The sequence below is a fragment of the Prionailurus viverrinus genome, chromosome C1 (assembly GCF_022837055.1).
Source record: "Prionailurus viverrinus isolate Anna chromosome C1, UM_Priviv_1.0, whole genome shotgun sequence".
NCBI classification, from domain to species: domain Eukaryota; kingdom Metazoa; phylum Chordata; class Mammalia; order Carnivora; family Felidae; genus Prionailurus; species Prionailurus viverrinus.
The window spans coordinates 6,414,576-6,438,878 of record NC_062568.1 but is presented as its reverse complement, the minus strand read 5'-3'; the positions used below and the strand labels follow the sequence as shown (position 1 = coordinate 6,438,878).

The 24,303-nt window shown below is 41.8% G+C and overlaps 1 protein-coding gene across 3 annotated transcripts in view; it reads left to right on the top strand.

The window, feature by feature from the left end:
• COL4A3 (collagen type IV alpha 3 chain) overlaps positions 1 to 24,303 on the top strand; it is a 138,261-nt gene that overhangs the window by 42,383 nt on the left and 71,575 nt on the right. The gene's annotated exons all lie outside the window — the stretch shown is intronic.

Sequence of the window (24,303 nt, the reverse complement as noted above, 5' to 3'; positions counted from 1 at the left end):
TCTTGACCCAATCAGAATAGGGACAGTCATTCATAAACCAATCGGTTCTGGTCAAACTTTGGGGTTTGACCTTTAGAAAGTTGTAAACACCATAATGACTTCCTTTCATCCTGACCCAGATTGGGTTCTTCCAAACCAAATCAAGGTCACAGTGCTATTCTCTGAAAGCTGTGCAAATTAAATTAGGTTTGTTAGGATTTCTCAAACAGCTACAGGGTAGCCTGAAACACAAACTAGGATTCAATGTCAAAGAGACCGTATGTATAAGAGTGTGGAGACCCAGAGAGGGTCCTCATCCGGCCTGAGGTCATACAGTCTGAAAAATAACTCAAGTATTTTTGCCTTCTGTCCAGTTCCAAATCTTTCTCCTCTATATCAGGGGTCAGCACACTTTTTCTGGAGAGTCAGATAGTAAATATTTAGGCTTGTGGGCCAAGAGGCAATGTCCTTGGCATTCTGGGCAACTGTTCTCCTAGAAAGGCGAATGATAGTGTTTTCACATCTCAAGATGTAAAACCATTCTTAGCTTGGGGTCCAAACAAAAATAGGCAGTGAACCAGATGTGCTCGGTAGGCTTTCTTTCCACCCCTGCTCTAATCCGTACCTAAGACATGTAAATTCTTGTCTCTGCCCTTTCAGCAACAAGAAGCACGTGAAAACAAAGTCAAAGCCGCCATGTAACAAAGATTCTGACTGAGTGTTAGAAGCAACCACAGGTGAAACTCTGTTCCCAGACAGAAACTTAATTCTGTACTGTATGTATTTGAGCATCCCTTCTCAAGATGGTTTAAGTCACTTGGAGTCTGATTCATCCTATCTTCCACATATCGAGAAGGCTGTGTGCCTCCGGGACTCTTTGGTACCAAACCACGAAATTAGGAATGGAAATTGATGTGAGAATTCTTGATAAGCTGGTAAAATACCATTCATGTGTATTATAATCCCTTAACTAGACACCACGGGGAAACAAGATTATTAATATGTATCATACTTTTCTTCGGTTTAAAGATTAAAAGGTTGTATTGAATTATTCTTAGAGCTTCTTCAAACCCAAGTATATTATAACTAGGAGCATATAAACATGCCAGTAATATTTCTAGTGTTCTATTACAGACGTCTTCCTTGAGCGGGATTTTGTTGTTTGTATTTTCTCTGGCTTAAACAAAAGTTGTTTGTCTCTCACACGTTTTAAAGGAACTTGTGTTTTCACAACAGCTTAGCAACAGAACCTTTTCTGTTTCTTGCTGTAAATCCAGCTCCCTGTAGAATGTGTCCTAGGTTCTGTCTTTTTTCATTTTTTATTCCTTAAGCCAGAATCTATAAAAACACTTCACAATCCTATCTCTAGGCATACAACTGGCTTTCCATTCTTCAAATACCTGTTCCTTATTGTAGGCACTAGCTGTGTAAAGTGAAAACATTTCAGAGATGTGTGTGTGGAGAACTGGAGACTCACGGCCCAGTCCTTTGAAATATGGTTGCCGGGTATGTTCACTTTCTTCCCTTTTATTCATATTCTGAAGAGGCTTTTTGTAAACTCATAGGGCTCTGTAGTCTGGGCGTCTGCTTTAAGAACGTTCTTATCACATCATTACCTACAAAGGGCGCTATTTATCAACTCCGCAAAAATGAAAAGTGTACCTGAAAACATTTTTCAGACAGACTCATTCTTGAATGTCTGAAACTTATAATGGGTTTTTGTTTGTTTGTTTCTTTAATTGGCTTAGAATGTAGGATGGAAAGGAGAAAGTAACATAAACTAAACCTAAAATAGACTTGTCTTAGCAAAGCATTTTTGTTTTTCATTTTTGTGGATAGGTCAATGGCCTTCCATTCCCTCATTAGTATTATTTCCTTTTTTTAAAAAACATGAAAATGTTATTGTTTTTAATTCCTGATTGCGAAGTAATGGAGATGCCAAAGTTGTAAAACCATTCAAGAAAGTAAAAAGTCAAATTTGAAAGATATCTTAGTCCCACCACCGAAAGTAACCATTTTTAACTATTCTATGTACACACTTCCAGACCTACTGCTATGCATATACATATGTGTGTCATACAAAAATATGATCACGCTGGTTAGCTGTGTATTTTCTTTACCTAATGTCGTATCTTCTCTCCAAGGTAAAGCATCTGGATCTGCCTCACCTTTTTGTAAATCTCCATAATGTTCCACAGTACTGATAGGCCATAATGTATGCAGCTGAGTCCTTGGAGATCTTGTCTATCTCGTGGGCACATTTGCACTCTTTTCCTAGCATCACATGTGTAGGTATGCATCTCATGACTGTGGCTTTCAATCACAGATGTCTTGGTATTAAAATTTTAATTCTGATAAACAAGAGGGTGTTTACATGCTGCATCATGAATGAGCCTGGAGGGTGTTATACTAAGTGAAATACGCAAAAGGACAAATAATGCATGATTCCACTTCTATGGGGTACCTAGAGCAGTCATATTCATAGAGATAGACCGGTGGTTGTTACGGGCTGGTGGGGAAAGGAAAATGGGGAGCTGTTTAATGGGACCAGAATATCAGTTGTGCAAAATGAAAAGAATCCTGGAGATCGGTGGCACAACAGTGTGGATGTACTTACCAATACTGAACTGTACACTCAAAAATGGTTTAGATGGGGGCGCCTGGGTGGCTCAGTCGGTTGAGCGGCCGACTTCGGCTCAGGTCACGATCTCGCGGTCCGTGAGTTCGAGCCCCGCGTCGGGCTCTGTGCTGACAGCTCAGAGCCTGGAGCCTGTTTCGGATTCTGTGTCTCGCTCTCTCTCTGACCCTCCCCCATTCATGCTCTGTCTCTCTCTGTCTCAAAAATAAAGCCCCGTTGATAGAGTAGAGCCTGCTTGGGATCCTCTCTGTCTCTCTCTTTCTGCCCCTCTCCTGCTCACGTGCACACGTGTGCACTCTCTCTCTGTCTCTCCTTGTCTCTCCAAATAAATAACTAAACATTTTTTAATGTGAAAAAAATGGTTAAGATGATAAACATTATGTTATATATATTTACCACAAAAAGAGTTTTTTAAATAAGTTGTTTAAATGACTGTCTATATTTTATTATACTATTTGCTTATTCAGTATATAATCACATTCTTCCTAGTGATTTCAGTTATCTAGAAGGTAGTATAAAAAAAAAAAAGCAGAACAATGCTGTAAAGTTTCTGAACTTTGTTTATAGGCCCTCAAAACTTACCCAGGGTCTCCTTATTCTGAATTTATAAGCAATTCTACCAAGCTTTAGTTACCTGATTTCTTAAATAATAGCATGTATGAAACAGTAAGAAATGTGGGGAGAGGTACAGACAGCTACAGGCAGGAAGTCACCAGTAGAAAGAAGGTAAAGCAGAATGCCTAATCCCATGAAAAGAGCTTCCCTCAAAAGAAAAAAACAAAGCATATTTAGCAATTGAAACCACATACCATCCTGCAATCAAATGATATAGATGCAAATATCTCAATACGTGCAATAGCATCACTCAAAAAATATTTCTTCGTCATCAGTTGTGTGCCAAGAATCCACTGGGGCACAAATGTGTTGACAGTGACAGCAATCGTGTTTAGAAAGGGAGGATTATGTCACTTACAGTCTATTTACAAAGGCAAAAGACCATGTAACACAATGACCGTTGATCAAAGATTGGGTACTTGTAGGGGTGAACTTTAGTTATCTAGAAATTGTACTTCTTAAAATGTTTCATGTTTCCCAGTAACCCTGGTTCCAAATGAGGTTCTTGTTTAGCAATCATATATAGATTAGTGACTTTATCTATTTTCACAGACTTCAATCAAGTTTTGTAAACTTGCATGGAATACACCAAGCAACAGGCATGCAGATTATGAAGGCACATTTGCTGGGTTTTTTTTTTTAATTTTTTTTTCAACGTTTTTTTATTTTTATTTTTGGGACAGAGAGAGACAGAGCATGAACGGGGGAGGGGCAGAGAGAGAGCGAGACACAGAATCGGAAACAGGCTCCAGGCTCTGAGCCATCAGCCCAGAGCCCGACGCGGGGCTCAAACCCACGGACCGCGAGATCGTGACCTGGCTGAAGTCGGACGCTTAACCGACTGCGCCACCCAGGCGCCCCCACATTTGCTGGTTTTAAACATTTGCAATAACTTGATTTTAGCCACCATATTTTCTTGGCTATAGCTCTGTGGTATTTGGGCATTTGTGCCCATAGCCACAGTTCAGAGATGTGGGCTATTGAAAAAGCTGACGCAGTACAGAAAAAATAATGCTTAGTATACCATCGCTACACGATAGTTAATTTGGAGTTCTTCCTCCTCTTTCCTGGGGAAGTTGTAAATTGTGGAAATTATCTGTATGCCATCTAGGAGTTTATTTACCACATGAAGAATGAGAAATGAAATGTATGGTTTCAGCGACTGAATTCAGTAGCAGAGATAATTGCTCAAGAAGAATGTGCATACAGAATCCTTGGTTGCCATAGTCTCTGTGGTGGGACCTAAGTACTTTTCTTTGGAGATAAAGTATTAAAATTTGGAAGCTTGCAGCAATTTGTTACTTGACACATCCCCAAAGGCAAGGGAATTAAAAGCAAAAATGAACTATTGGGACCTCATGAAGATAACAAGATTCTGCCCTGCAAAGGAAACAAGCAACAAAACTAAAGGTAACCAACGGAATGGGAAAAGATATTTGCAAATGACATATCAGACAAAGGGTATCCAAAATCTGTAAAGAGCTCACCAAACTCCACACCCGAGAAACAAATAATCCAGTGAAGAAATGGGCAGAAAACATGAATAGACACTTCTCTAAAGAAGGCATCCAGGTGGCCAACATGCACATGAAAAGATGCTCAATGTCGCTCCTCATCAGGGAAATACAAATCAAAACCACACTCAGATACCACCTCACTCACGCCAGTCAGAGTGGCTAAAGTGAACAAATGAGGAGACTATAGATGCTGGCAAGGATGTGGAGAAACGGGAACCCTCTTGCACTGTTGGTGGGAATGCAAACTGGTGCAGCCGCTCTGGAAAACAGTGTGGAGGTTCCTCAAAAAATTAAAAATAGACCTACCCTATGACCCAGCAATAGCACTGCTAGGAATTTACCCAAGGGATACAGGAGTGCTGATGCATAGGGGCACTTGTACCCCAAGGTCTATAGCAGCACTTTCAACAATAGCCAAATTACGGAAAGAGCCTAAATGTCCATCAACTGATGAATGGATAAAGAAATTGTGGTTTATATAAACAATGGAATACTACGTGGCAATGAGAAAGATGAAATAATGGCCTTTTGTAGCAATGTGGATGGAACTGGAGAGTGTTATGCTAAGTGAAATAAGTCATCCAGAGAAAGACAAATACCATAGGTTTTCACTCTTATGTGGATCCCGAGAAACTTAACAGAAGACCATCGGGGAGGGGAAGGGAAAAAAAAAAGAGGTTAGAGAGGGAGGGAGCCAAAACATGAGACTCTTAAAAACTGAGAACAGGGGCGCCTGGGTGGCTCAGTCGGTTAAGCGTCCGACTTCAGTTCAGGTCACGATCTCGCCGTCCGTGAGTTCGAGCCCCGCGTCGGGCTCTGGGCTGATGGCTCAGAGCCTGGAGCCTGTTTCCGATTCTGTGTCTCCCTCTCTCTCTGCCCCTCCCCCGTTCATGCTCTGTGTCTCTCTGTCCCAAAAATAAATAAACGTTGGGGAAAAAAAAAAAAACTGAGAACAACCTGAGGGTTGATGGGGGGTGGGAGGGAGAGGAAGGTGGGTGATGGGCATCCAGGAGGGCACCTGTTGGAATGACCACTGGCCGTTATATGGAAACCAGTTTGACAATAAATTTCATATGTAAAAAAAATAATAAAATAAATTAAATAAATAAACTTTGGAAGCTTGAAAGTTACACATTATTTGGGACATTACTGGCTTTGTTCCACAGAGCAGGATGTTTCTGCAAACAAGACCATGCTTGCTGGAGGGCAGAAGATATTTTCAGCACTGCTGTGATAATTCATATTCATCCATTAAAACACACACTCAAATTCCCAGAGTTAATGACTTTTGAAATACCTGAATGTGACTAACTACCGACATTGTATAAAGACTACACGCTGCACACATCACTGCTGCTACCATGAGCCTTAGCTACCAAAGTCTTATTATAGGGCAATGGCACCATCGTATAGGTGTGTGTATGCCCTTGTGCGTGTGTGTGTGTGTGTGTGTGTGTGTAATTCTTTTGAATTTGCCAGAATAGCCTTTTTTTTAGGGTTTTCTAAATGCAATTGCACAGTTGGAAAGATGTCATCCAAAGCAAAAACACTGCATTGTTAAAAATCAGGATATGACACCGATGACATGTGTGTCTGAAGAAAACTAATTTAAATAAGCTTTTGTTGTTCTTTCTGTAGTCTTCTTTCCAAAAATCACAGTGAAGCAAGCTATCTAGATGCCTGCTCTGTCGGCCCAAGTTGAACAATCAAAGTCTATTTTAGCAAAACAAACAATATTTTAATTTTTTTCATGTTTCATTTTATTTTTGAGAGACAAAGTGTGAATGGGGGAGGGGCAGAGAGAGAGGAAGACAGAACCTGAAGCAGGCTTCAGGCTCTGAGCTGTCAGCACAGAGCCCGACATGGGGCTCGAACTCACAAACCGTGAGATCATCACCTGAACTGAGGTTGGTGCTTAACCGACTGAGCCACCTGGGCTCCCTACAGTATTTTTAATATCCAGAGCAAAGCGAAGCAAATATTAGGCAAGTGTGAAAATACGATCATGTCAGAGAGCTCCAAAAGATATCTGATGCTTAACATTTAAAAATTTAGTGACCTGGGGGTACCTGGGTGGCTCAGTTGGTGGAGCATCCAACTTTGGCTCAGGTCATGATCTCACGCTCATGAGTTCAAAATAAAATAAATGAACCTTAAAAAAAATTTTAATAAATAAATAAAAGAGATATGGTGACCTGGATTTCAATTGCTTCAAATTCTGAATTGTCATTTTGCCCACTTTTCCTTTTTATTCTAAAGTACGGAATTAATAAAAACTCAGTTTTCATATACTTTTGTATTCCCCCCAAAGGGATGTCACCATGGTGCAGAATTTTCCTCCTTCCGATCTAAAATAAGAAAGCATGGAATGAAATCTCTGTCCACTGACCCATCATTTCTTTTTTCTTCTTCTTCTTTTTTTTTTTAAATTTTAGTTGGTCAACATACAGTGCAGTATTGGTTTTAGTAGCATTCAGTGACCCATCATTCCTACCTCATCTTTGTCTTTCCCACTCACTGTGCTTTCCAGCTGGTGCATTTACCTTCTCTTAGTCCCTCCCATTTGTAATACTCTACTATGCCAACTAGTCCATTTCTTTTTCCCGGTGCCCATCCTAAGGACTCTGGTTAATTCTCCCCTGGCTTTTTCATCTACCTGCTCCCTATGATTTTTATTTACTTGGCATTAGTCATCTGGAAGAGACGAAGAAAATCAGCCATCAAAATGTCTAAAATATCCAAATGTTTGTTTTTCCAGAGACGCAGCTTACACTCTCTTATTTATTTTTGTATGATGTCTCGCTCCAGCTGTCATCACCATATTTATAGGTTTCTCTCTCCATAGTCTATTTCCAGGGCCATGAAGCACTGTGTTACTCTTGACATGTGCCCAGTTTCATCTTTAACCTTCTTTTGTTGCTTTAACAATACATACGTATCTTATATGGTTATATAAATTATGCCTACCAACTTTATGTATTTAGTGCCCTATCATCTACCTTCCCATATAGTCCCTATTTATTGAACATCTACTACTTACAGTTGTAGCCCCGTGCTATCTAGGAGTGGCCTGTCCTTTGAGATTTAAAACTACTTGGGATTCTTGGAATAGTATCTCAAATCCACGGGAAATCCAAATTCTGCCCAAGATTTCTGCAAATTCCCTGGGGCCCACATTGTCTCTAGCTTCTTCTGATTTCCTGTACTTGCTGAAGACAGCGTCTCAGGAGCATGTCAGCTTCCACAATTATTCTTCCATTCATGGACCAGAGCAGGAGAGAGTGCTGCCTGTTCAGTTTTCCCAGGATAAGGCACTTTTATAGAACAAACTTGATTGTAGAGACAACACAGGGCACTTCACCCATATTTGTAATCTGCTATTTCATACGCTGGGTGGTAGGTGAAGGGGTATTTGTTACACGTCTCTTTATACCTTTCCATATATATGGACACCCACCCTCCCCCCCGAGGTATGTCTTGAGGGCCTTGTTGTATAATCAAATAAGCCCAGATGTCATGTTCTCCCCCCTCCCCTGGGAGAATAACTCCTTTCTACCCCTGCCCTGTAAACTGTGCCCTCTACTAGGAACACAGAGATGAGGAAAATGTGACTTCCTAAGAGAAGCTTTGTTAGGTGGTGGAGAAACAAACAATTACAATGCAATTAGATATGTGTTATAAGAGCAGTTATGCACAAAACAGATGAGAGAGCAAGTAACTACCTAGAGGATTTAGGGAGGTAGTCTTCCGGAAGAGGTAACCTTTGAACTGCTCCAGAATGAGCACGACTTAGCCAAGCAGAGTAAGGGGTATTGAGAAGTGGGCATTCAGGCCAAAGAAGGACCATGTGGAAAATCACAGGAATGCAAAAGAGAGCTCGGGGTGACCAGTGGCCTCCGAGGCTGGGGAAATAGGGGGAACCAGAATACAAAGAGCCTCGTACGTCATGCTGATGAGTTTGGACTCAGCACTGCCGGCCGTGAGGAATGAACAAACAATTCTAATCAAGGAAGTGACATAATACAATTGGGAAATTTATTTATGGCGGATAATTAATCCTCACCTCTATTTTTAAAACTAAATACTGTTTTATTCCATAAATACCACAGAAATCAGTGTAATAGTTTTCCAGATGAGTGTCAGTTTCTTTTTTTTTTTGACAATATTATTATTGTCAAGTTGGCTAACATACAGTGTATACAGTGTGCCATTGGCTTTGGGAGTAGATCCCCATGATTCATTGCTTACATACAACCCCCAGTGCTCATCCCAACAAGTGCCTTCCTCAATGCCCACCCCCCACTTGCCCCTCTCCCCCATCCATCCCCATCAACCCTCAGTTTGTTCTCTGTATTTAAGAGTCTCTTATGGTTTACCTCCATCTCTCCTTGAAACTATTTTTTTCCTCTTCCCTTCCCCCACGGTCTCCTGTTAAGTTTCTCAAATTCCACATATGAGTGAAAACATGTGCTGTTTAAGGCTCAAGATGTAAAGGAGATTCTCCAAGTGTGGTCTGGGGAACCCCTGTAAACCAATCTCCTGGGCTGTTTGTTTTAAATGCAGATTCCAGGCACTCAGAACTATTCTCTAGGCTTGGGATTCTGGAAAAATCCAGACTGCTAAAGGATCCAGGTAATTTATGTACACTAAAAGTTGAGAACCACAATCCTAACTTTCCATTGGAATACCATGAAACTAAACAGAGAGATTCTTTTTTTATCACAATTTGATTTGAACTGGTGCTATCAAAGAAACACATTAATCACAACAAATGCAACAAAAACATTCCAAACATTTCTATAGTTTATTTTGAAAAGCAAATTCAGGATACCAGATTTTCTCCTTATCCCTTATAGAGAGTTCTATGTGTGATTTGTTGGCTTATGTCCTGCCCTAGTCAAAGGGTTAACTGGACAGCCTTCACTGCCATCCACTTTTAGGACAAAAATATTTTCACAAAAGTGGCCAATGCGAGCCAGGAATCAAGCCCAGCCCAATTCAGCCATGATGAGTTAGTCTTCTCTAAGGGGAGCACACCTGGAACAAAACCCCACCTCTCCAATCCAGCCCCAGCCATGGGCAAGTGAACTAGCAAGTATGATGGCCTCTATGCTTGTAAGTCTCCCCCAAATGTAGTCAGCTCCTCTGCCCAAGTGAAAAGGAGAAATTCTGGGCTCCAAATAAAATCTGGACCAACCTTGAACTCAGTGTTGGACAGATGAAACCTAAGGCCTCTTGCGGTCTTCATAGTCTATGATTTAGAATAACAGAGAGCATCTGTCCCCCTCCCCCACCACTAGCACATGGAGGTCAGACAACCTCCAGGATTGACCTTCGTAGGCAGAGAATTGTCAGCCAAAGTTTTCTTCATCAAATATCTGAATCTTTTTTCTTTAAAATTTTCCTATGTTTATTCTTACTGTATTTTTTTCTACCAGGAAGTCAGAGCTAGATTGGTGATTTTCCAAATTGGAGAAAAACATCACTTAAGATGAACTTAGAATGCTTTTTAGGTTGAGAAGACAATAAATTTAAATGTAAAGTTGACAGGAAATTTTTCTGGTTTTGAGATGAACTTTCTTTTCTATTGTTAATTTTTAGTAAAGTAAAAAAAAATACAGATAGTAGATGATAATAATAAAAAAAAATTGTAATATTCAAGACTTGGAACAAAAACAAAGTCCCCCTCCAGCCTACCTTCTCCCAAGTTCTCCTCCAAAGAGGCAACTACTTTAAAAAATTTTTTAATGTTTATTTATTTTTGAGGAAGAGTGGGGGGAGGGGCAGAGAGCAAGGGAGACACAGAATCTGAAGCAGGATCCAGGCTCTGAGTCTCAGCACAGAGCCCAATGTGGGGCTCGAACCCCAGACCGCAAGATCATGACCTGAGCCCAAGTGAGACGCTTAACTGACTGAGCCACCCAGGCGCCCCAGGGCAGCTACTTTTGAACCCTCCAGCTATTTCTTCCACTTATTTATCTCCATAATTCTGAAAAACCGGCTTCTAGAGTTATTTTAACACTGTCTATTGACTTGCAGCTCAGTAGGTGAGGACCTGTCTGTGACCTACAACCCTCCTTCGTCAAATCTTCCCAATATGCTTATGTCAAAACTTCTGGCTAAATCAGTAGTGTAGGATTTCAGAAATTGTTTTCATTGCGAAGCCACTGCTTTTCATGTTTGTAAACTTTCTTGGACAAACTTTTGTTTTTCCTGAAGTTTTTAAATGTTCTGTCACACTTGTCAGACAGTTTTCTTGGCGTCCCCCCAAGGGCTGCCACCCTCTGGCTCCAATTTATTTATTTATACCATGGTCATCCTGAGACAATCAATCCAAGTTAGATCCTCTCTCGTAGATCCCAGGTCTCTCCCTTTCTTGACCTAATTCCTTTTTTTTTTTCCTTTGGTGGAACACATCCTCCAATAGCTAACCATGAAAGCATGCCTGTATGGTAAAATTTTCACTTCATTACATATCTGAAAATAATCTGTGTCTCCTCAAACTTAATGTATCATTTGGTGAGTATAAAAGTCTAGGTTGAAAATTAGTTTCCCCCAGAATTCTGAAGGCCTACATGCACATCTCCCTTGTGGTATTACTGTTGACACATCTGATGCCATTTTTTTCCCATTGCCATTTTGATTCCGATACTTTTGTGACTGTTGCTTCTTCTTGTTTCCTTTTAGAATCTCATTGTCCCCAGTGTTCTGGAATGTTTTGATAATGTGCCTCCGATGGGTGTGTTTGTAAGAGGGGGACATTTAGTGGCCTTATCAATTTAAATATTTATTTTCTTCACTTAAAAAATTGTTTCTTATATTGTTTCTTTGATAATTTCCTCCAACGTTCTCTCTTTGGTCTTTTTGAAACTGCCATTTGGTAAGATACTGGACATCCTGGATTGACCCTCAAAACTTGTGAGTTTGTTTTCTTCTTGTTCACTTTTCCTTTTGTCCTACTTTTTGGGAAAATTTCTGAATTTCTCTTTTATTATTTCCATCAAACTTTTCCGTTGGACTCCTGTATTATTTATTACTGCCTAACATATTATCCCCTAATGATTCACTTTAAAATAGCAAGCATTTGTCACCTCATACGTTTTTTTGAAGGTCAGGAGTCTGGGAGCAGCTTAGTTGGGTGGTGCTGCCTCAAGGTCCCTCACTGGGTTCAGAAGCTGTAGGCTGGGGCAATAGTCATCTAAGTCTTGACAGAGTTGGAAGACTGGCTTGCAAGAAAGCTCATTCACAGGATTGTTGCCAGAGACCTCAGTTCCTCAATACATGGGCCTCTTTGTAAGACTCCTTGACTTGACATGGCAGCTGGCTCCCCTCAAAGCAATTAACCCAAGACAGAGCAGATGTCACAATGTCATCTTATGACTTAGTCTCAGAAGTGACGTGCATCACACTTGTCCTATTCTCTTGGTCATACAGACCAACTCTGTTTCAATATGGGAGGGGACTACGAAAGAGCCTGAATGCCAGGAGGAGAGATCACTGGGGGCCATCTTGGAAACTGGCTACCACAGCTCTCTATTCCAATTTTCATCTTTTCTTTTTTCTTTCTCCTCTGTGTGTGCCCACCCTTTTGGAATGGCCCCTTTTGGGACTCCTTCATGACCCCAATCCAAATCGTGTTAAGATGGTGTTTCTTGGCTAATGTTCCCTGCTATGCATAGGAGCCAAACCCAAAGCACCACAGTTGGCTTCTAGACTCAGTCCAGCCTCTAACGCATCAGTCCGTCCCACTGCTTTGTGTTTCCATTGAGTTTTGATCACCAGAAACATTTATCTTGTTTTTGAGTTTGTCCTTTTTATTCTCTGCTTTTGTGTCTTATCTTTTATGGGAACAGAGGATATGTGCCAGAGTATTTACAAATGTACTGGTCCAGTTGACTCAAAGCTTTCCCGGGCTATCCAGCTTCCAACAATTGACAATTTCATCGGTTTTGGTCTTTCCACCTGTTTTTCTTATCTGGTGGGTTGTTACTATTTTTTGTTCTTTATCCATCATCTTATTCTGGTTTTTCACACACACACACACACACACACACACACACACACACACAAGAAGACACATATGAAAGTATTTAAACAACTATCTTCCTGGATTAACTTTTACATACACAAGTGAGCCTGTTTTTCTCCTTATTATTCAGAATAATATTGCTACCCAAGTAGTGTCCGTACTTTCAGATAGTGTCACATAACAGTCTTACTGAGAATCCAAAAAAGGCTTCCATTTGGAAAACTGGCCTAGTCTTATGGGTGGGTGACTTTTAGCTTGTTATGTTCCTTTTAGGTTTCTTTTAGGTTTCACAGATAGAAAATGAGTATTTCCTTGAAATGTCTGGTATTTATGCGATTAAGTGCAAAGTGTCTAAAAACTTCTAATTGGGGCACCTGGGTAGTTTAGTTGGTTAAGCGTCGGACTCTTGATTTCGGCTCAGGTTGCCATCTCATGGTTTATGATAAGTTCAAGTCCCAGATCAGGCTCCATGCTGACAATGTGAAGCCTGGTTGGGATTCTCTCTCTCCTCTCTCTCTGCCTCTCCCCCATGCTCTCTCTCTCCCTCTCTCTCTCAAAAATAAATACCCTTAAAAAAAAAAAAAAAAAAAAAACTTCTAGCAACTCTCCCAGAACCCAAAGCTGAAAAACGCAAAACTTTTAAATTCACTTTAGATTTGCTATCAACAGTTGGTATAATGAGCCAGGTGACAGCTTGTGGGAGTACTGAAAGGCACATGATCATCCTCCACACAGACAAGAGCTAAGGGCGGCTTCTCCAGGGAGACTGTCTCCCCTCAGAGGTAGCATCCCTGGAGAGATGAGCAAGAACTCAGACCTGCCGTGTTCGACTGTGCCTTTTCCCCGATTGTCAAACAAAAAAGGAGGAGACGAGTTGCATGCACAAGCTACTCTTTTAAACCAATAATAGCATCAAAGATACTTTCTGGAAGACGTGGGCCTACATGGCAAACCAGGCATGCGCACTGAAGGGCCCCATCTGCCCCAACATGTGTCTCACCTCTCGGTCTGGAGTTTGAATTTTCTACCAGTTGTGGCATTTATGGGAGGGATGTGTGTGTGTGGGGGTGTGTGTGAAGAGGCATTTATTGGTAAAAAAAAAAAATGTGTTAGTTACAAGGCATATAAAAAATTAATTAATTAGCATGCAGTACGCTGTGTGAGATTAGCTTGCTGATGCCCTCAGAGAGACAACCAGGCAGCGGTGGGTCTCTGAGCAGATAGTGGGTGACCAAAAGGCAGGTGGGTGAAAGAGAGGAGACAGCTGTGACGAGGCTAGGGCTTCCAAAGTCGTGCCTGTGTTGGACAGTGTAGACTTTCACCAGACCAAGTAAATGAGAAACATAAGAACAGTGTGGATACTGTTTATGAAGTAAACGTCACTTACTTTGACTTTAAAGGAGCACCTTGTGGGGTGCCTCTGGGTGGCTCAGTGGGTTAAGCGTCCCACTTCGGCTCAGGTCATGAGCTCGCGGTTTGTGAGTTCGAGCCTCGCATCCGGCTCTGTGCTGACAGCTCAGAGCCTGGAGCCTGCTTCGGATTCTGTGTCTCCTTCTCTCTCTCTGCCCCTCCCCTGCTCATGCTCTTTCTCTGTCTGTCTCTCTCTCAAGAATAAATAAACATTAGGGGCGCCTGGGTGGCTCAGTCGGTTGAGCGGCCGACTTCAGCTCAGGTCATGATCTCTCGGTCCGTGAGTTCGAGCCCCGTGTCGGGCGCTGACGGCTCAGAGCCTGGAGCCCGCTTCTGTTTCTGTGTCTCCCTCTCTCTCTCTGCCCCTCCCCGTTCTCACTCTGTCTCTCTCTGCCTTTCAAAAATGAATAAATGTTAAAAAAAAATTAAAAAAAATAAATAAACACTAAAAAAAAAAAAGGAGCATCTTGTATTCTGTGCGCATTTACTTGCCTCCTTTACAGCATTTTAATTTGTTGTTTTCTAATGGAATGATGGAGTAGATGACCGATTTACTGTTGGCTCAGGCACGGCTCCCGAAGGTAGTTGTCATGCTTACATAGCAAATTATGAATAAGACAATCTGATGTTGGTCTCCATTAATTTTTTTTTCCTGCTCTGTGAAGTCCAAATATAAGGAACTTCTGGATTAGATGATCTTCTGGATTCTTCCAACCCCCAAATTGCATTACTTATGCTCTCCTGCCCTACAACCAACCCTTGGACCAAAGTGTGGTGGCAGGAAGGGGAAGCAAAGAAGGGAGGGAAGGGGGAAGAGACTCCCGTCTGCTGTTCTCAGGTGCCAGACGCTGTCTCTCAATGGAGCTCAGAACTCATCTCTTCTTCCGTTTCTATTTTTTTACTAAAAAAAATGTTTATTTATTTTTGAGAGAGAGAGACACACACAGCATGAATGGGGAGGGGCAGAGAGAGAGGGAGACACAGAATCCAAAGCAGGCTCCAGGCTCTGAGCCATCAGCACAGAGCCCTACGTGGGGCTCGAACTCATGAACCACGAGATCATGACAAAAGCTGAAGTTGAATTCTTAACCGACTGAGCCACCCAGGGGTCCCTTCTTCCATTTCATTCTTAATTTTTTACTCTAACTTTTATATGGTCACAGAAAAAAATGTAATTAAGATAAATTACACCAGGGTTTAACAAGCTTTCTCTGTAAAGGGTCAGTTAGCAACTATTTTAGGCTTTTTGGCCTCAAGGCAACATTAAGGATACTATGCAGATACCTGTAGAACAAGGGAGAAAACACATACAAGAATGTTTATTTTTTTATTAAAAAAAATTTTTTTTAATGTTTATGTATTTTTGAGAGACAGAGAGACAGAGTGCAAGTGGGGGAGGGGCAGAGAGAGAAGGAGACACAGAATCCAAAGCGGGCTCCAGGCTCTGAGCTGTCAGCACAGAGCCCGATATGGGGCTCGAACTCATGAACTGCGAGATCATGACCTGAGCCGAAGTCAGACGCTCAACCGACTGAGCCACCCGGGCGCCCCAAACACATACAAGAGTTTTTATTAACAAAATATAAAACTTTGTTTATAGATACTGAAATTTGAAATTCATATAATTTTCACGTTACAAAAGATTATTTTTCTTTTTATTTTTTTTAACTATTTGAAAATTACAAAAAAAAGAAAATATAAAAACCATTCTTAGCTCAGAAGCAGTATAGAAACAGATGGCTGGCTGGATTTGGCCTGTGGAGTGCAGTGTGCCAATTCCTGATTTATACTGCAAATGTCATGAACTACCATGTTCTGTTTGTCATTGGGATTTTACATCCCATCGTTGGGGGCACAGCGGCAGGGTGAGGGGAAGAGCTACATCTGAGACCCTCCGCCAACTCGTCAGTGGCCCGAAAAGCCAGCTGATCATTAAATATAGCATAATGGTTGAGAATATGGCCCTGGGTCAGACCTGGATGCAGATCCCCCCAGCTCCATTCGTAACTACCTGTCGCTTCTGACAGCCCAGTTTTCTTTGCTACAAGGGGGGTGGGGGGGCTAATACTAGGACCCACCTCACAGAATTGTTCCCAGATGTAAATGAGGTCATGCACGAGGCAGAGAGCCTGAGCAGTGCCATCTGCTCAAAACACTGCTCAAAACACGTTAACTGCTGAAATCATTATAGGACCGATCAAAGTTCATTTCCTCTCCAGCATCCTTATCATGGGACCCTTCAGAGTCCATCAATCTCCCGTCAATGGCGAAGGCCTCTTGGTCCTACTGGATTCGACACCTTTTAGGGCAAGCAAAAAGAAAAATACCTGGAGTTAAGGACGAGAGGGGGGAATCCCACTCACTGCCTTACACGAGGTGGACGCAACTTTCTTACTGGACTCGTTCCCCAGTGTACCAGAGACCTCTGACTGCCACTTTCTTTGTCAGAGCCAGCAATCTGCCTGCCCGCTGCCGTCCAGAAAATCAGAAACGGGTGGCTGATTTAGATGTCTAGACTAGCGATGTGTCTCCGGACAGGGGTTGAAAGATAGCAAGTGGCAGCTCCAGTGAGATTTCTGTGACACCCAAGTGTGGTGGCAGCGGCTCCTGGGTGGGGAAGAAGGGGCCACCGAGAGAGCGGGGCACGGGCGTCTTTCTCCTTCACTGGAGGGCACTCTGCCAAGGCTCATGGTCCGTTGCTTGAGGCAGACGCGGGACGGAGGGGCCCTGCAAAGCCCAGCTCATGGAGCCTGTCTGGCCCAGTCAGCCACACTTGGTCAGCTCTTTTCACGCACAAAAACGTTCGCCTCAGGCCATTGGCTGGGCAAAGGATCAATAATCATAATGCAGAATCAACAGACCTGCTCAGTAGAGTGTTAACCAGCTTTGACCGTTGCCAACTTCCCCTTACACTAAACCGGGCTGGGCTGGGCGCGGGGGAGGCGAGGCTGGGGGCGGGGGTTGGGGGGCAGGCAGGGAAGGCCACTTGTGTTCCACGGGAATGCACGTACGATGGGCATACGGGGTTTTAAGGGTAGAGAGAGGCAACACCCAAGATTATTTGGAAATTATCTCCCGGCCTGTTAATGACTAATACAAATGCATGTGCATAGTTACCGTCTTTATTTGGTTTAAGAGTAAAAGGGGTTCATAAATGTCTGCCGCCTGCCAGCGCTGGGGAGATAGAAGGAATTGTGACACATCGTTTCTACTTGCAGTCTGGAAAACAGAGTAAGCCCTCAACGCATGGGCATTTAAGTAGCCGTATTAAATTAATAGTAATTGCCCACACTGTTGATAGCCCAAGTAAGAGCTGTAGGGGAGGAACAAGTTCTCCTTGACCCTCTTTTATTTTTCTAATTTTTTTTTAATGTTTATTTTTGAGTGAGACAGAGACAGAGTGTGAGCAGAAGAGGGGCAGAGAGAGACAGACACGGAATCCGAAGCAGGCTCCGGGCTCCGAGCTGTCGGCACAGAGTCCGACGTGGTGCTCGAACTCACAAGCGGTGAGATCATGGCTTGAGCCAAAGTCGGACGCCTAACCAACTGAGCCCCTCAGGCACCCCTGTCCTTGACCCTCTTAGGGCCCCTGGCTGGGTCTAAAAACTAAACTGGCAAAGACAGGTTAACAGGAGAAAATCACACACATTTCATTAAAATTTTACATGTGCATGGGAGCCCTCACAAGGGAGTGAAGAACCAAAGAAGTGAACAGAGCAGGAAGCTTTTATACCTTATAGACAAAGAAGTAATAAATTTGTGAAGAATTAACAAGACAAAGGGGTTTGGGGGAGAGCTAGTAAATGGTGCAGGAGTAACTAGGAGGATAAGGTTTATTTTCAGGTTCCTCTGATGCTGCCTCTGGACCGGTAAGAATTCATCTCCAGTCAAACGAGAGTTTATTTCTTGCCTTTGCACAGAAAAGGGGGAGCCTTCTCTGCACTCACTGCTTTTGAATTGCTTACAATTCAAAGTAATTTTTTATGTCATAGAGGCATATTTGGGCTGACACATTCTGGTTTCCTTCACAGCCTTCAGTAAGCATGCCACATACTCATCCAAGCGCTTTACCGATATTCACCCATTTGACCCCATTTTACAGATGTGGAAACTGAGGCACTAGAGATCACCTAAAACTATACGAGTGACTTGGCAGAGCTGGGATGTAGACTCAGGAAGCGTGTCCTCGAACCAGTGCCCTTAATCCTTCTGCCACAATGCCAGGAAGCGAAGGCAATGTGCGGGCGATCCATGGGTGATCCAAGGGCAGGACAGGAGCTGAGACAAAAAGAAGAGTGTGAGAGCAGCTGAGATCAGCCTTCCAGGAAGTGCCTGCTGCCTTTGTATAATACACTTGACTTGGCACCTGTCATGTAGAAGCATCAAGTGTCATTGGGGTTTCCAACCAATATTTTACTAAACAAGTAAAATAAATTATATCTGCGCTCATGGACAAATGATGTCAACTAATATATTCGGTATACTCTGAGAGTACTAGTAACAAATACTACTTAATTCATTTGCAGCTTAACAACAGTTGGCTTTTCAATCTCTCTTACTCTTGCTGTTGGAATCGGGACCGATTCTTTGGCATTGGGCAAACAACTTCGGGAGGAAATGTCAGACAAGATGGCGGCTAGACGGGATGATGGTAGGAAGGATCAGACAATAGCGTGTGTGTCCTTTGGCCTAGAGTATTGCAGCAAGAAAGGAGAAGGAGAAAGAGGGGGGTCCCCCTTTGACTGAGTCTTTTACTGAATACAGGGCATTCTGCAAGCTCCGTATTGACAGCATCTCAAATTGTCCTCACAAAAACACTGCAGGATAGATGTTAATGTCTTCCATCTTCAAAGAGGTAACTTGGAAGGATTAAGTAATTTGTCCAAAGCTCCAGTTCATAGCTGGCAAATCGAGGAACAGATCCTATGTAGATCTGGCCTAAGAACTGTGATTTCTGGACTTCTAAACCTTTTAAGATTCTCTACTATCGAAGTTTATTTTGCCTTTTAAGTGAGGTTGTAAAAAGTGCATGTGACCTTTATATGAATTATTCTCACAAGTTTAACTATTTAATAGGCAAAAGCGCTGAGCCGTCATGTAATCTTGGATCACTTCCTGATGTGTTAATGGTTAGCAAGGTGAGAAAACCCATAAAATACTTATTAAGAGCTTTCCACTCATGAGAAATGATTTCTTACTTGATTAAGGTATATGGAGACTAAGAGGTACTTGACTATTGGAAGAGGAAAAATTATAAAGATGTTACTTAAGAAATATCCATCAGTTATGCTTTCTTAATGGTTAGTAGCATTTGGCCACTCTTGCTTTTAAGTGATACAGCATTTGAATAGAAAGTAATGGGTCATATTCTATTCTACCATGGAACAACATTCCATGGTGTTTCAAAGGTGAGTCCAAAAAAGTGGATCAAACTCAATGAAAATGAAAATATAGCCCCTCTATCTTTTAGCTAAATAATCTATTTGAATTATTCAAATACATTTGCAAATTTAAAAATTAATTGAGGAAAAACAGTTTAATTAAGAGAAATGACTCTCTTGGGGCTCCTGGGTGGCTCAGTCAGTTTAAGCATCTGACTTCGGCTCAGGTCATGATCTCACGGTTTGAGAGTTCGAGCCCTGCATTGGGCTCTGTGCTGACAGCTCGGAGCCTGGAGTCTGCTTCAGATTCCCTCTCTCTCTCTTTCTCTCTCTCTCTCTGTTCCTCCCCCACTCATGCTCTGTCTGTCTCTGTCTCTCTGTCTCTCTCTTTCTCAAAAATAAATAAACATTAAAAAAAAAAAGATTCTGAAAAAGAGAAATGACTCTCTTGAGTCTGGGGTTACTGTCATTGTCCTCCAGAAAGCGAAGTGCCTAATTTCCATGGCCCTGTCCAGGGCTCTCCACTGTATCACACGGGCAGTACTTGCTTCTAAAGCAGCAGTTGAACAGCTGCCAGAGAGTGGCCCTGACTACAATTTTGAGCTTATTTAATCAGGTGGAGCATCCACATGTCAGCAAAATTGTCACATTCTCTGAAGTCCTAGTCAGTCCAATTTTGCAGATATATAGGCAGGCCATGCCTTGCCACTTTAACTGCAAATTAAAGCTGGAACAGTTTGGGAACATCTCTGCTAACCCAGGCATAGAAATAGCCCTGGACCTGGCTCTGGAGTCTTGGCAACAGTAATGACCACCTGCATGTGGGTGACATGATGGATGAATAGAGAGTATAGTAGATCCTCTCTCAATGACTCTGCTTTTGAGTGACTCCTGGACTGACCAGAACTCTCCATGTCTGCTCCATAACAGACCAGTCGATGCCCACTGGCACTGCCCACCTGAGACCCATCCCTTAGGCTTCTCCCTCACACTAGCATATGCTTATATGGTATTCCATATGCTTATTCCATTGGTGGAGTTTTATGATTGCCAAGAGTTAGTGGTTTCTGCCAGTTGTACATATTATTATAACAAAGGAATTTCATGAAATATTAAATGCCAAATTGGTTAAATACAAATGTATAACACTTGGATTGCTGTGACAACTAGGTTGAAAGTTTTAATCAAATGATAGAAAAACTGCTATCCAATTAAGTGTGGCTGAGAAAACATTTAAGAAGTTAGAGAAGAACCTCGTTTGATATCTAGAAGAACTCTACTCAGATTGCTCCATAAGCATCTTTCAGCAATTGGTCTGTTTCAAAGAAAGCAAAAGTTGACATTGTCAGTGGTGCATTATGGGTGTGACTTAGCAAGAATGACATCACAGAATTCCAACAGCAGACCCATTCCCAAGGAAAAGACCTGGACCCTCTTTCATAAGACTGAAGAATTGGTGTAGACATATATGTTGTAAGTTATAAAATGTCTAACATGTTCATGGACCTGTTTGTTCATTTGTTTCTGCTTTCTCGCTTTAACGAACTTTTTCAGTTAACCAGATGTTTTTGAACCATCGAACAGGGCTTTTACCCTAATGTAAAGACAATGAAACCAAATGCAAACAAAAGCTAAATATGTTGCCCCCAATGTTTCAAGATCCAAACTGAAGGATAATCATGTAAAAACTCAGGAACTGTGGTTTTGATGATCAGAAAAGGGGAGCAGAGTCACTATGGGTGATGATAAGAAGCCAGACCCCAGGCAAGAGGGAACTCAAAGGAACAGTATGGTCAGACACAGAGAGCTCCACACCCAAGCCCTGAATAATACCACCCGTGTGAGTCCTAAGGATTCTTCCTTAGAACTGTGACAGTCACTGGTTGGGATACGACTTCATGTATTGGTTATAGGTAAAAGTATTGATCGAGACCAAATCTATGGTATGAAATGAAAGATTTGCTACAATTAAACAGCTTCCCATTTTCTAATGGTCATCAAGAATCGTGTATAAGGTCTAACTTTAAAACTAGTAGCCTGAAGTTACTGCATTAGTCTTGATTTTGTAGGTTCAGGAATGATGTTTCAACTGGATAAGAACATACTCTTGTTTGGGGGAGTTGCACGCAGAAACATTAGTGGCGAAGTATCATGGTGTCTGTAGTCTACTTTTGAATGGTTTGGCAAAAAGAGCGTGTGTGCATGTGAGTGTGTGAGGGAGAGAGAGAGAGAGAGAGAGAGAGATGGTAACAGTTGCCACACCTAGATGAGAAGATACATAAGGGTTCATTGCACTATTTTTTGATTCTTCCCAGGGTTTTAAATTTTTAAAAAATATTTTTAAGTGCAAGCAACTGACAACTAATTAGCCTTTGTTAATTTTAACATGTAGTAAAATAGCCAAACCTTCTATTTCATTTTTTGCCACTTCAACCATAGTTTTGCCTAATTCATGCGCAGAGAAAATGTCTTAGTCATGGCAACGTGACAATAGTCATATGATTCAAATACCTTGAAATTCCAGGTCCAGATAGGATACAAACAAATTACCAGTTTTCCATCAACCCATTGACCCATTCAATTAGTCCACAAGCGTTTATCCAGGATTTATTAAACACCACGGCTACTAGCGTGAAGAAGACTCTAATTCCTTCCCTTTTAGGGCCTAGGAGCATTAGGGGAAATATACATTAAACATATAACTACAAGTGGTCCATGGGAGCAAACAAGAAGGAGGACCTGATTGCATTTGAGGGAGTTCGGCAAACACTTCTTTGTTCAAAGTGACATTGACAGATTTCCGGTAATGTATGGCAAATATGGCTTTTACTTTGAGAAATAAAATTAATTTGGCCTATCTCATGGCTTCCATGCACCTTCTCAGAGGTTAGAGGATTACCTGTGGTTCAGAGATTCTCAGAACGTGCTGTGTTGTGTCTGGGAGGCGGAAGAATCAGAGATGCTCAATGTCCATTGGAAAACAGTGGCCTGCCATCACCATTTGAAGTAGAGCATTGGGTCTTTGGGAGGGTTGAGCTTTCTTGCCCAATGCCTGGTGCTCTCCCTGGATGTGGGACTCAGAGTCCTTATTGAGGCCCTGCTGCCCCCTCCAGAGGCTGTGTGGGAGCTGCTTGCGTGACCCTCCACTCTTGGGACCAACTGTCAGCAGGTATTTAAAACAGAAACAAAAGCCAGAAGGACTCTTGTCTTCAGGAAGCTTTTGCTTTCGCCCAAGTGGCAAAAGCATCCCTGAAGTAAGGGACACAAAATCCTGACTACTTGCTTGAAATGACAGGAAGAAAGACATGGCAAACAAAAAAACAGATGTGCAAATTCGTGTCTCACGTGATCTAGTGTTCAGAAACAGAGAATGAGCTCTATCTTGCAGACTCAGATTTTAGATGCTAATTTAGAGCTGTGGTATCAGAATCGAGAGTTTATTAAAACAGAATAGTGAGACGCACCCCCAGGGTTTCTGATTCAGTGGGTCTGGGGTGGGGCCAATAATTTGCATTTCTGACAAGTTCACAGGTGATGCGGATGCTGCTGGTCTGGGGATCCACACTTTGGATCTATTGCTTTCATGGAGTGTGCTTAAGTATGTGACTGAAATGAGCCTAAAAGCTTAAAAATCTAGAAAGACAAGATTGAACAATTAAGTCAGGGTATGACTTGACCCCAAACATCTGGGAAGAAAGTCAGAAAAATGCAACCTTCTAAAAAATACCAAATATCCAACCCTTGGGGAGAATATAGATTTTCCTTTTCAATCAGTCACTCTCCATTCATATAAATTGTGAGGTATATAAATGTGGCATCTGAAAATTACTATACGCTTCCTTTCCTTGAAGGGCAACATAGCCTACTGCCCTTGTCTCAGGAAATATATTTAACTGAGGATGTTTTCGCTTGTGTATCTTATTTTAATTGCATAAATAGGATCTTCCACTTTGGAAATATCTGAGGCGATCTCTCTTTTATTTTTCCTACCAACCAGCCAGCACATGCCCTAGACTTGCCCTGCCTTTTGCTGTCGATTAATATCCTTTTCCTGTGGAAAGCAAACTAGTTCTCAGTTAATATTAACCCGAAGGAAAAAAAAAAACTTAAAAAGATAAATATATAAACATAGAACATGTATCAAAACACATTGCAAATCCAGTAGTCTAAACTACTTTTTTGTCCCTCTGCTGGCAGAGAAATTTTTAAAAATTGACCTTTATTAGAGTTGGCAGGTGCATAGGTTTTAAACTGTGTCCCAATGACCGCTTAGACAGGATAAGCGGTCCCAAGCTCCCAGCTAAATTTTTGGTTTTGTTTTAAAGTAAGAACATTTTGACACCAACATTAGTGAGTTAGATTGTTCCCCTTAAAGACACATGGTGGATACTGATCAACTTTTCTCAGTGTTGAACATCATTTCAGGAAAAGAAACCGTTCGAGTCACCTATGGAAGATATGACCAGTTCATATACGCATATGCATATATGTACATTATGTTAAACCTAAGAAATTTGCCAACATTAGACCACTTTCTGCTTACAATTATGTCAATTTCATGTGGTTCAATGATACATTATCCTGAAAAAAAGGATAGATGACTTTTGTATTTTGCATAGCTTAAAATTCCTACATTTGATAAAAATGATGTACACTCACCCGAGAGTTCTCCTACATGCAACATCTCACTTTTCGACTCTATTTCTGTTGATAATGTTGCCCCAGTATCACATG